The sequence below is a fragment of the Mobula hypostoma genome, chromosome 5 (genome assembly GCF_963921235.1).
Source record: "Mobula hypostoma chromosome 5, sMobHyp1.1, whole genome shotgun sequence".
NCBI classification, from domain to species: Eukaryota; Metazoa; Chordata; class Chondrichthyes; order Myliobatiformes; family Myliobatidae; genus Mobula; species Mobula hypostoma.
The window spans coordinates 54,757,163-54,771,751 of NC_086101.1; positions in this window are offsets into that span (position 1 = coordinate 54,757,163).

A 14,589-nucleotide genomic window follows, 5' to 3' on the forward strand; every position below is an offset into this window, starting at 1 on the left:
CACGATGCTCAAGCAACTCCAGTGATTTCTGAGGTTTGCAAACTTCTATCGTCGCTTCATCAGGGATTACAGCTGGGTGGCAGTACCCCTTACTCGACTCACCTCTCCTGTGTCCCCTTTTCACTGGACCCCTGAAGTGGACTCATCCTTCTCGGAGCTGAAGAGGCGTTTCACCTCCGCTCCCATCCTAGTCCAACCTGACCCTCTCGCCAATTCATTGTGGAAGTCGACGGCTCCGGCTCTAGGGTGGGAGCAGTCCTCTTCCAACGCTCTGGCCCAGACCAAAAGCTCCATCACTGCGCCTTCTTCTCTCGCCGTCTATCCCCCGCCAAACAGAACTACGACGTAGGGAACCGGGAGTTACTGGCCGTCAAACTCGCTTTGCAGGAGTGGAGGCATTGGCTGGAGGGAGCTGAACATCCATTCGTCGTCTGGACAGACCACAAGGACCTCACATACATCCAAATCGCCAAACACCTAAATTCCTGTCAAGCCCATTGGGCATTATTTTTTGGCCATTTCAGATTCACGCTCACCTATCGTCCTGGCTCCAAGAATGGAAAGCTCAATGCTCTCTCTCGTCAATACGTCTCCGACGAGGGCCTTCCCAACCCCGATACCATCCTTCCACCATCCTGTGTGGTGGCTGCCCTCACCTGGGAGATCGAATCCATAGTCAAAGAGGCCCAATGGACTCAACCTGACCTGGGCAATGGACCCCCCCAATCGTCTCTTAATGCCTGACGCTGTTCGGTCTCAGGTTCTCCAGTGAGGGCACACTTCTCATTTTGCCTGCCATCCCGGAATCGATCGAACTCTGTCCCTTCTGAAGAGACATTCCTCGTGGCCCACCATATATGCTGACACTCACTCCTTCATCTCTGCCTGTTCTGTTTGTGCCCACGGAAAAGCCTCCCATCGACCACCTGCTGGATTGCTTCATCCCCTCCCTGTCCCTAGCCACCCTTGGTCCCACATTGCTTTGGATTTCGTTACTGGACTACCCCCTTCACATGGTAACACTGCTGTACTCACCGTGGTGGACTGTTTCTCCAAACCCGTGCACTTCATAGCCCTTCCCAAACTCCCTACAGCCCGTGAAACAGCCAACCTCCTTGCCTATCATGTCTTCCGCCTTCCGCCTTCATGGAATTCCCTCTGACATCATTTCTGACCAGGGCCCCCAATTCACCTCTCAAGGCTGGAGATCCTTTTCTCAAGCCCTTGGAGCCTCAGTAAGCCTGTCTTCAGGCTTCCATCCGCAGACTAATGGTCAAACAGAATGAGCAGACCAGGATTCGGAAGAAGCACTGCGCTGCATAACTGCCAACAACCCGTCATCCTACAGCACCCGTCTCACTTGGGTAGAGTACGCCTACAACTCCCTGGTCAGCACTGCCACCGGAATGTCTCCCTTTGAAAGCTCCCTCGGTTACCAACCCCCTCTATTTCCTGCACATGAAGATGATATTTCTGTGCCTTCAGTTCAGGCCCAACTCTGCCAGTGCCGCAAGATCTGGAAGGATCCATGCTCGGCCCTGCTCCATTCAACCGAATGCAACTGGAGGATAGCTGATCGCCATCAAATTCCTGCACCTAATTATCAACCTGGTCAGAAGGTTTTGCTCTCTTTTAAAGGCATCCCCCTCAAGAATGAACCCACGAAACTCGCCCTCACTACCTCGGGCCATTCGAGATTGAGAGCATCATCAACCCCTTGGTGGTCAGACCCTAACTGCCCAGATCCATGTACGTTTGTCCCACATTCCACGTCTCCCAACTGAAACCTGTATCTGTCAGCCCTTTGTGCCCATTTGCTGAACCTCCTCCACTCGCCCGGATCATTGACGACTACCCAGCATACACTGTCCGGTGAATACTGGACGTGCACCGCTGAGGCAGGGTTCTCCTGTACCTTGGGAGAGATATGGCCCTAAGGAGCACACCTGGATTCCCCGCTCCTTCATCCTGGAACCTTCCCTCATCCTTGATTTCCATCAAGACAATCCGGACAAGCCTGGTAGTTCGCCTGGAGGCTCCCGTTGAGGGGAAGGGGGAGGTACTATCACAGTCCCGACCGTTAATTCCCTATTTTCTCCAAATTCCCTTTGATTGTGCCACGGTTCCGACCTTTAATTCCCCATTTTCTCCTAATTCCCTTTGATGATGGCATACCTGGCTTTCATACAGACCTGCAACATTAGAACCCTGGTTTTGCACCCACAAGTTGCCAGATCATTGTTTTTGCCAGTGTGGTAATTAACATTTCCCGGCTGCTAAGGATTGTGTGTCCAATGATTTGCTTCAGTACCAAGATTTATCTGTGGAACTCAGTCTCTCCGTCTTAAGATCAGTTTTCTAAGTTCTACTCCAGTTCCGAGGTTACCTGCGAAACCCAGCCTCTCTGTGCCAGGATGAATTCTGCCTGTCTCCTGCCTTCCTGCTCTCCCTCCTGTTTGCCATTCAATTCTCACGCCTGCGTCTGCATCCTAACTAAATCTCCATGCCTGTGTCCTGCGCTTGGGTTTGCAACAGATTACCTCATCATGGCAAAATAGGAGGCCATGAAGTGACACGTCGGAACAAGACTGGGGATAAGAATTAAAATGGTCGGACACCGGGAAATGTTGGTTTTGCATATAGAGTGGGAAGCTGAGGGAGGAGACTACGCCACAGTTGGAGAGTGTGAGAAGTGGTGAAGAAATGACAGGTAAACTGATTCAGTGTGCTGCTTGTATGATGTGGGAGGTCAGGGACACAGATGGTGCCTCTGGCTGCTACAACTCTGGAAAGTGTGTCCAGGTTCAGCTCCTGAAGGGCTGTGTTGGGGCACTCGAGAAGTGACTGGATGACCTCAGGTTCATCTGGGAAAATGTGGATTTTCTGGACAGGACCTAGAGCGAGTTTGTTACACCAAAGATACTGGAAGAGAGAAGTGGGGCGACGATGATGGAGGGATAGATGCTTGGAGTACAGGAGACTCTGGGGAATGTACCTCTTGAAAACAGATTCACCCTCTTGCAAGTTGTCGGGACAGAAGACATTGCCCGTCTGAGAGGTGGACAGGTCTGCGAGTCAAAAATTGGTGCTGAAGCAAAGTCGAGGTGACAGACGTCAGACAGAGCCGTGGCAGTAGGGGACTCCATAGTGAGAGGTACAGAAAGGGGTTTTTAAGGCAACAGGCGGGATTTAAGGATGGTGTGTTGCCTCCCTGGTGCCAGGATCCAGGACGTCACGGACCGATTGCTGGGCATCCTCAAGGGTGAAGGTAAACAGCCGGAAGTGGTAGTGCATTCGGCACAAATGACGTCAGGAAGAAGAGGGAAGAAATTCTGCAGCGTGACTTCTGAGAACTCGGAAGAAGGCTGAAAAGCAGGACCTTTAGGGTGGTTATCTCCGGTTTGCTTCCAGTTCCTCGTGCTGGTGAGGGCAGGAACAGGGAGATAGGGGATCTGAATGTGTGTCTGAGGAACTGGTGCGGGGAGCAGGAATTTAGATTCTTAGACCACTGAGATCTGTTTTGGGGTAAGGATGAATTGTACAGAAGGGACAGGTTGCACCTTAACAGACGGGGGACCAGCGTTCTGGCAGGCAGGTTTGCCACTGCTACACGGGTGTGTTTTAACTAAGTAGTGGGGGGGAGGAGACGAACTGGAAATAGAAGGATGGAGTTAAAGGAAAAGAGAGAATAAGAAAAGCTCAGAAAAACAACAGAATTAACGGGGCAGAAAGCTCAGGAAGGGATCGGAGAGTATAGCCAAGTGCAATGGGAATCGATGTGAAAGGTGAGGGGAGTAATGAATTAAATGTATTATATATGAATGCACGAAGTATAAGAAATAAAGTGGATGAGCTTGAGGCTCAGTTGGAAATTGGCAAGTATGATATTGTGGGAATAACAGAGACATGGCTTCAAGTGGACCAGGGCTGGGAAATGAATATTCAAGGATATACGTCTTATTGAAAGGACAGGCAGGTGGGCAGAGGGGGTGGAGTGACTCTGTTAGTGAGGAATGAAATTCAGTCACTTGCGAGGGGTGACATAGAATCAGGAGATGTAGAGTCAGTATGGATAGAACTGAGAAATTGTAAGGGCAAAAAGACCCTAATGGGAGTTATCTACAGGCCCCCAAACAGTAGCCTGGATATAGGGTGCAAGTTGAATCAAGAGTTAAAATTGGCATGTCGCAAAGGTAACCCTACAGTTGTTATGGGGGATTTCAACATGCAGGTAGACTGGGAAAATCAGGTTGGTACTGGACCCCAAGAAAGGGAGTTTGTGGAGTGCCTCCAAGATGGATTCTTAGAGCAGCTTGTACTGGAGCCTACCAGGGAGAAGGCAATTCTGGATCTAGTGTTGTGTAATGAACCGGATTTGATAAGGGAACTCGAGGTAAAGGAACCATTAGGAGGTAGTGACTATAATACGTTAAGTTTTAATCTACAATTTGAGAGGGAGAAGGGAAAATCAGAAGTGTCAGTATTTCAGTTGAACAGAGGGGACTATGGAGCCATGAGGGAGGAGCTGGCCAAAGTTGACTGGAAAGATACCCGAGCAGGGATGACAGTGGAACAACAATGGCAGATATTTCTGGGAATAATACAGAAGGTGCAGGATCAGTTCATTCCAAACGGGAAGAAAGATTCTGAGGGGAATAAGGGGCAACCGTGGCTGACAAGGGAAGTCAAGGACAGTATAAAAATAAAAGAGAAGAAGTATAACATTCAAAGATAAGCGGGAAGCCAGAGGATTGGGAAACTTTTAAAGAACAACAGAAAATAACTAAAAAGGCAATACAGGGAGAAAAGATGAGGTACGAAGGTAAGCTAGCCAAGAATGTAAAGGAGGATAGTAAAAGCTTCTTCAGGTATGTGAAGAGGAAAAATATTAGTTAAGACCAAAATTGGGCCCTTGAAGACAGAACCGGGTGAAATTATTATGGGGAACAGGGAAATGGCAGACGAGTTAAACAAGTACTTTGTATCTGTCTTCACTAAGGAAGACACAAACAATGTCCCAGATGTAATAGTGGCCAGAGGACCTAGGGTAATGGAAGAACTGAAGGAAATTCACATTAGGCAGAAAATGGTGTTGGATAGACTAATGGGACTGAAGGCTGATAAATCCCCAAGGCCTGATGGTCTGCATCCCAGCGTACTTAAGGAGGTGGCTCTAGAAATTGTGGACGCATTGGTAATCATTTTCCAATGTTCTATAGATTTAGGATCAGTTCCTGTGGATTGGAGCTAATGTTATCCAACTTTTTAAGAAAGGAGGGAGAGAGAAAACAGGGAATTATAGACAGTTAGCCTGATATGAGTGGTGGGGAAGATGCTGGAGTCAATTATAAAAGATGAAATAGCGGCACATTTGGATAGCAGTAACAGGATTGGTCCGAGTCAGCATGGATTTACAAAGGGGAAATCATGCTTGACTAATCTTCTGGAATGTTTTGAGGATGTAACTATGAAAATGAACAAGGGAGAGCCAATAGATGTAGTGTACCTGGACTTTCAGAAAGCCTTTGATAAGGTCCCACATAGGAGATTAGTGGGCAAAATTCGAGCACATGGTATTGGGGGTAGGGTACTGACATGGATAGAAAATTGATTGGCAGACAGGAAACAAAGAGTAGGGATTAACGGGTCCCTTTCAGAATGGCAGGCAGTGACTAGTGGGGTACTGCAAGGCTCGGTGCTGGGACCGCAGCTATTTACAATATACATTAATGATTTAGATGAAGGGATTAAAAGTAATATTAGCAAATCTGCAGATGACACAAAGCTGAGTGGCAGTGTGAAATGTGAGGAGGATGTTATGAGAATGCAGGGTGACTTGGACAGGTTGGGTGAGTGGGCAGATGCATGGCAGATGCAGTTTAATGTGGATAAATGTGAGGTTATCCACTTTGCTGGCAAGAATAGGAAGGCAGATTACTATCTGAATGGTGTCAAGTTAGGAAAAGGGGAAGTACAACGAGATCTGGGTGTCCTTGTTCATCAGTCACTGAAAGTAAGCATGCAGGTACAGCAGGCAGTGAAGAAAGCTAATGGCATGTTGGCCTTCATAACAAGGGGAGTTGAGTACAGGATCAAAGAGGTCCTTCTGCAGTTGTACAGGGCCCTGGTGAGTCCACACCTGGAGTATTGTATGCAGTTTTGGTCTCCAAATTTGAAGAAGGACATTCTTGCTATTGAGAGAGTGCAGCGTAGGTTCACGAGGTTAATTCCAGGGATGGCAGGACTGTTATATGTTGAAAGATTGGAGCGACTGGGCTTGTATACACTGGAATTTAGAAGGATGAGAGGGGATCTGATTGAAACATATAAGATTATTAAGGGATTGAACATGCAAGCATGAGTCCAGAACCAGAGGCCACAGTTTAAGAATAAGGGGTAGGCTATTTAGAACGGAGTTGAGGAAAACCTTTTCACCCAGAGAGTTGTGGATCTGTGGAATGCTCTGCCTCAGAAGGCAGTGGAGGCCAATTCTCTAGATGCTTTCAAGAAAGAGTTAGATAGAGCTCTTAATGATAGTGGAGTCAAGGGATATGGGGAGAAGGCAGGAACGGGGTACTGATTGTGGATGATTAGCCATGATCACAGTGAATGGCGGTGCTGGCTCAAAGGGCCGAAAGGCCTACTCCTGCACCTATTGTCTATTGTCTATTGAGTGGAAGTGCTCACCAAAGTGGCCATCAAATTTACATTGGATCTTACAGGTCACAGTCCGAGCACTGGATACAATAGACCACAACAGTCTTGCAGGTGGAGTGTTGGCTCATATGGACGAACTGGATGGAATCCTGAATGGGAGGATATGTGCCAGAAGGGAGATTAGTGGAGAGGGATGAGTGGACAATGTAGTCACAGAGGGAGTAATCCCTGTGGAAAGTGAAGAGTGGGGAGGAGATAAAGCTGTCTTTGATGGTAGGATCCTGTTGGAGATGGTAGAAGTTGCAAAGAATGATGTGTTGGATATGGAGGCTCATGGGATGGTTGGGGAGGACAAGAGGAACTCTATCCACATTAAGGTGGCAGGAAGATCATATAAACAGGTGTCCAGGAAATGGAGGAGATGTGGGTGAGAGCAGCATCAATGGTGGAGGAAGAAGGAGGAGGACATCACTGATGTCCTGAAAAGGAAAGCTGCATCCTAGGAACAGATGCGGTAGAGCTGAAGAAAATTAGAAAAGGGAATATTATTTTGCAGGAGACAGGATAGAATAAGATATAGTCTAGATAGTTGGGTAATTGGTAATTTTATAAAAGACGTTTATAGACAGTTTGTTTCCAGAGATAGACTCTGAGAGATTGAGAAAAGGAAGAGAAGTGCCAGAAATGGACCAAGTGAACTTAATGGCATGGTGGAAGTTGGAAGCAAAGTTGATGAAATTGACAAGAACAACATGGTTATGTGAAGCAGCACCAGTGCAATCATCAATGTAGCAGAGGAAGAGTTAGGAAGCATTACCAGGGAATACTTGGAACATAGCCATCTAAAAGGTAAGCATAGCTGGGGCCCTTGGCTCCTCCTTGAGTTTGGACAAAGTGGAAGGAGCTGAAGGAGATATTGTTGAAATTGTTGAATAGAATTGAGGTATGTACACGTGAGTTTAGTGAAGGAAGAGTAGGCAAAGACAACTGGCCTCCACATGCAGTTGGCTTTGTGGATCTTGGGTAGGAGGTAGAAATAAGTTATGTGGGATAAGGGAACTGTGAGGTTTGGAGGTAGTAGATGGGAGTATTCTAGATTTCATGATGTTAGTAACAGTGTTGGAGATAATTTTCTAATCGTCCAGATTGGGGCTCCTTTTCAAGGGGTAGGTAAGAGGAGGTGTCTGAGAGTTGTCACCAGGCCTCAACAAGGTAAAGGTCAGTTTGCCAGACTGCAACAGCATCCCCTTTTTCATTGGGTTCAATGGTGTGGTTAGGATTGGAGCTGAGAGAGTGGAGAGCAGTGCGTTCGGAAGGTGTAAAGTTTGAGGAGGAGAGAAGAGAGCTGAAGTTGAGATGGTTGATGCCTCATCGGCCATTAGAGGTAAAAAGATCCAGATCAGGTAGTGAACCAGAAGAGGAGGAAGAAGTGTCCAAGAAGAGGAGGAAGGTTGGAAATGGGAGAAAGGGTCATCAGTACGGGGTGGAGAATTCTTGCCTAAGAAATTGGCACAGAGACAGGTGATGGAAGAAGATCTCGGCATTGCGGTGGATGTGGAACTCATTGGAGTGCAGGCAAAGGGTTACAAAGATAAGGCCCTTGCTGAGAACAGAACATTTTGCCTCAGGGAGGGGAAGGTCAGAAGGATTAGTGATGTCATAGCAGGGATTCGTTTTGCGATAAGAGTGGGGAGGAGAGTTGGTGGCATCAGAGGAGGATGGAGGGTTAGGGTTTCAGGAAAAGTATAGTGGGAGGAAGATGGAGGTTCTCAGGACCCAAGAGATGATGGAAGGAACCTGAGAGACCTGGAGCTGGGGAGTGTTGGTGGGGGAAAGGCATCCTAGGGCTCAGCGACAGTGGGGAAGGTCTCTGCCTGGAGGTGGTAGCAAATGACGTCTGGGCTGGAGCCAGAGCTAGAGACTATGTACTTCGTGGTCTTAAGGCATCCGGGGTCTTTGGAACTGGAATTGAGATATTGAGATCTGCGGTCTAGAGCCACCAAGTGTCATCGGAACCAGAGCTGGAGTCGGCAGAATCCGCAGTCTGGAGGTATCCAGAGCTGTTAGAACTGCAGTTGGTGACAATGGGATCTGTGGTCTGTGACAGGCAATCCTCCGATCCTTCCTGGATGCAAGAAAGGTGAAGAACTGGTGTGGATAACATATCGGAGGGTTTCATGGCAGGCAGAGGATAGAGAGGCCTAGAGCTGTGGCAGAGACTAAGACAGGGCCCGGAAGTATCTCCACATAATGGAGAGGATGGCATGCAGAATTTGGAGGCAGAAGCAGAGTAAGATGCAATCAGGTACCTGGGATCCTTTGTGTGTCCAAACTGTGAGGCCTAAAAACGGAGCTGGATGCCATGTGGAACAAAATGACAGTGAAGACGGGTTGTTAGGAAGGATACATGGTGGCATGTCTGGGTGAGAACATGGTCAAAGACACAGACGACAATAGAAATCACAGAGTGGGAGCAGTGACAGAGGCTTCACCGAACTCCCGTCGGAGAGAATATTTACATTTTTTTCAGGGTAGGCATCCCTTTAAGCAACTTCACAGTGGAGCAGAATATCATAAATACTAGAGATTCTGCATATGTTGGAAATTTAGAGCAAGACATGCAAAATGCTTGAGGAACTCCACAGATCAGGCAGCACCTATGGGAATGAATAAACGTTTGATACTTTGGGCCGAGACCCTTGTTCAGGACTGGAAAGGAAGGAGGAAGACACCAGAATAAAAAGGTGGGAGGAGGAGAGAAGGAGGACTAGCGAGAAGGAGGTAAGTGATGCCAGGTGGGTGAGAAAGGTAAAGGGCTGGAGAAGAAGGAATATGGTAGGAGAGGAGAGTGGACCATGGGAAAACGGGAAGAAGGAGAGGCAATAGGGGGCGGTGGTAGGCAGATGAGGAGCAGAGCTAATTTATTTATTTACTTATTGACACATGGTGTGGAATAGGCCCTTCCAGTCCTTCGAATCGCACCGCCCAGTCAGCACTGATTTAGTTCTAGACTAATCACGAGACAATTTATAATGATAAATTTATCCTACCAACTGGTACATCTTTGGACTGTGGGAGGAGCTGGAGCACCTGGAGGAAACCCACACGGTCACAGAGAGCTGCGGTAATTGAACCCGGGTTGCTGGAACTATAAAGTGGTCGGCTAATCACTGCAGTACCGTGCTGCCCCAGATGTGGCTAGAGTGGGGAATAGAACAAGCAGGAAGGGGGAAGGCGATTAAATTACCTGAGGGAGAAATTGATATCAATGCCATCAGTTGGAAATGACCTAGACAGAATATAAACCGTTGCTCCTCTGCCCTGAGGATGGCTTCACTGTGGCAGAAGAGGAGACCGTGGACTGACATGTCGAACAACAAATGGGATAGGTTGGTCACTGGGAAATTTTGCTTTCAAAGTGCTCGACAAGGTGGTCCAAAAGATTACACTGGATCTCACCAATGTTGATGAGGTCGCATTGGGAGCTCTGGACACAACAAACAATCCCAAAAGATTTGCACGTGAAGTGTTGCCTCACATGGACGGACTATTTGGAAACCTAAATAGCGGTGAATGGGCAGATACAACATCTTTGTTGCTTGGAGATATATGCCAGGAGGAGATTATTGGTGAGCACTTTTCTGGTGCCAAAGTACAGGCAGAAGCTGAAACAAGAGGTGGCCCCACTGTTGGTCTGACTAATCAGCCTCCATGCTGCAGGACAGCTTTGATGACGTCGACTGGAATGTCTTCAATGATTAGGATGCCTCTGAGTTTACGGATGGGGTCACGAGTTTCATCCAGAAGTGCATCGAGGATTTGTCCCCCAGAAATCATTCCAAATCAGAAACCACGGATCAATAGTTCTGTGAGAGTAGCACTCACTGCGCAACACAGAGCTTACATTGCCGGTAACCAACAGGAGCTCAAGAAATTCAGCTATGATCTGATCAAAGTCATCAAGGCAACGAAGCAACAATACAGAGACAAGATTCAGACTCAACTCTCCACCAACAATACACACAGCTTATGACAAGGTCTTCACCCCACTGCAGACTTCAAAGCTAAATGTAGTGGAGTTTCCAACATTGATGCCTCTCTCCCAGATGAGCCAAATCATTTTTACGCTCGATTCGATGTCGCCAATATTGAGCCCCTGAGGAGACCTGCAGATGATGCGACCAGCAGCTTGGTCATCTTTGAAGCCCAAGTGCGCAGGTGTTTTCAACAGTCACAAGGCCATGGGACCAGATAGCTTCACAGGGCGGGTACTCAGAGTGTGTGTGGCACAACTGGCAGGTATGTTTACAGATATTTTTAATCTCTCCCTTCCCCAGTGTAGAGTGCCCTCCTGCTTCAAAACATCAATCATTGTCCCTGTAGCTAAAAAGAACAAGGTAACATGTCTGAACAACTGGCGTCCTGTCACACTCACCTCAATAATAAGCAAATGCTTTGAGAGGCTAGTCAAGGACTACATCTGCAGCTTGCTACCACCCACACTGGACCCCTACAATTCAACTACCAACACAATCGATCGACAGACAACACAATAACCACAGCTCTAGACACCGTCCTTACACATCTGGAGAAGAGAGATGCATGTGAGAATGTTGTTCTTGGACTGCTGTTCAGCATTCAGCACCATAATTCCATCCAGGCTGGACAAGTGCTCCGAGACCTCGTGTAGCTGGGTCCTGGACTTCCTCTCAGATCATTGGCAGGTGGTAAGAGTGGGCTCGCTCACCTCTGCCCCAACAACCCTCAACACAGGTGTCCCTCAGCGCTGTGCTCTAAGCCCACTCCTTTACTCTCTGTGTAACAGCAATCAGTCACAGCAATCAGTCACACAATGTTTCTTACCTGACTGTTGCCCATTTCCTCTAACCGTCCATGAATGTTTGTAGGATATCGATTGTCAGCCGGATCGGTAAACTGCAAATCTTCCTCACAAACATCTTGGACCCCTTCGAGCTGATGAATTTCAGCAACCTTTCATTTTCTTTCAACCAGAGACCTCTCACTCCCACCACGAAACCAAAGTACTCCACTGTCTCTGCACCTGTAAGGTGTCTTATTTGGTGTGTGAGATGTTTATACTTTTCCTCCTTCTCCTTCCACGCCTTTTCTAGGGAGTGATGGTTGTCCTCATACCTGATGGTCACGTCGACTACAGCCACTTTCCCTCTCTTAATAAAGATCAGGTCCGGCTTCCATAGCGATCTGTCCTCTGTTCTTATATGAGGTTCGACGTACGCATCCCATCCAAGCTTACAGGTTTTGTCCTTCAGTCATTCAGCCACCTTGTTATGCCTCTTAATCCGGCTCCTTTTCACCTCAACGCATCTCCCAGAGATGTGGACCAGGGTCTCATTGGCCACACCACATCTCCTACAGGTTTTTACTCGTTCTTTGACCTACAGCTCCAATCTGCTAATTAAATTTGATGACATTACATTGATTGGCCTAATCTCAAATAATAATGAGGCAGCCTACAGAGAGGAAGTCATCACCCTAACACAGTGGTGTTAAGAAAACAACTTCTCCCTCAATGTCGCAAAAACAAAGGAGCTGGTTGTGGATAACAGAAGGAATGGAGACTGGCTAACCCCTATAGACAATGGATCTGGGGTTGAGAGGGTGAACAGCTTTAAATTCCTCAGCATAAACATCACTGAGGATCTCACGTGGTCTGTACATATTGGCTGTGTGGTGCAAAAGGCACAACAGCTCCTCTTTCACCTCAGAGGGTTGAAGAAGTATGGCATGGTCCCCCAGATTCGAAGAAATTTCTATAGGGGCACAATTGAGAGCATCCTGACTGGCTGCATCACTGCCTGGTATGGGAACTGGACTTCTCTCAATCGCAGGTCTCTGCAGAGAGTGGTTTGGACAGCCCAGTGCATCTGTAAATGTGAACTTCCCACTATTCAGGACATTTACAAAGACAGGTGTGTAAAAAAAGGCCCGAAGGATCATTGGAAACCCAAATCACCCCAACCACAAACTGTTAAGATGCTACCATCTGGGAAATGGTACCGCAGCATAAAAGCCAGGACCGACTGAATCTGGCACAGCTTCTTCCACCAGGCCATCAGACTGCTTAATTCATGCTGAGATAACTGTATTTCTATGTTATATTGACTATCCTGCTGTATGTAATATTTATTATAAATTACTATAATTTCACATTGCACATTTAAATGGAGACGTAACATAAAGATTTTTACTCTTTAGGTATATGAAGGATGTAAGTAATAAAGTCAACTTAATTCAATTCAATTTTCAAATGAATCACAGAGAGAGCAATTCCTGCAGAAAATGGAGAGTGAGTGGGAGATAAAGTTGTTTATGGTGGTAGGATCCCATTGAACTTGGTGGAAGTTGTGAAAAATGATGAGTTGGATGCGGAAGCTCAAGGGATGGTAGGTGAGGACAAGAGGAATCTTTCCCTGATAAGGCAGCAGGAAAATGGAGTGTGCACAGATGTCTGGGAAATGGAGGAGATGCGGGTGAGGGCAGCAACAAGGGTGGAAGAAGGGAGCCCTCATTCTTTGAAGAAGAAGCTATCTTCTTCAAACTGGAAAGGAAAGCCTCATTCTGGGAACAGATTTGGTGGAGATGAAGCAACTGAGAACACGAGATAGCATTTTTACAGGAGACAAGGTGTGAAGAGATATTCTCAAAATAACTGTGAAATTGGTAGGTTTATAAATGTTGTCAGTGGACAATTTGTCTCCAGAGATGGAGACAGAGAGATCAAGAAAGGGGAAAGGGGTGTCAAAAATGGTCCAGATGAGTTTAAGGGCCAGGGGAAGTTGGAAGCAGAGTTGATGAAATTGAACACAGCATGGGTGTATGAAACAGTACCAATGCAGTTTTCAATGTAGCGTAGGAAGATTTGGCATTTCCATAGAAGACTTAGAACATACTGTAGACTGTTCTACATGGCCAAAAAGAAAGGCAGACATATCTGCAGCTCATATGGGAGTCCATGGCTACACCCTGAGCTTGGAGAATGTGGGAGGAGCCGAAGAAGATATTGTTGAGGGAGAGGATCAGTTCTGCCAGATGGAAGAGAGGAACTGGTTGGGTCTTTAGTTGAGAAAGATCTGCAGAACTTTAAGGTCTTCTTGATGGGGGATAGAAATGTATATATTCTGGACATCCATGGTGAAAATGAGATGGTCATGTTCAGAGAATAGTAAATTGTTGAGGAAATTGACAGTATGAGATATACTGTAACGCATTTTGTAGGTGGCAAACTTGTAAGGGAGGTAATTATGTCCCTCAGAATGTAGAGACCTTAGAAATTGTCATTGTTTGCCAAGGATAGATGGTCTGGACTTCCTATCAGTATTTGACCCCCTGTGTGACATGTATGTTATTCAGAATTTACCAGTCCAGTCTTCAATGTTCTGATAATCTTGGCAAATACAGGGTTGGTGCATTTCGTTGTTGTATTTTGAGATACAGCCCTTTCAGTCCTTCAAGTTGCACTGTTAGCAACCTTCAGTTTAACCAGGACAATTTACAATGACTAATTAACCTATTAAGCAGTACATTTTTGCACTGTGGGAGAAAACTGGAACGCCCAAAGGGAATCCATACATTTCACAGGGAGGACGTACAAACTTCACAGAGGACGCTGAACTCAGACGACCCTTGCAGTAATAGCATTGTGCTAACCTCTAACCTATCGTGGCATTGCTGTGACTTGGTTAAGTCAAGGTTATTGGCGAATGCACAGGTACAATGAAAAACAGGCCATCGCATTGCAGTATCTATGGAGCTCAAATGGAAGTAAACATTAATAACTATAAAAATGTCCCTATATCGCTTGCATGTATATTGTACAGATAGGATGAAATATTAAGGTCATATATATATAGTGTTCATCTATCCACTTATATCATACATCTAAGTATCTAA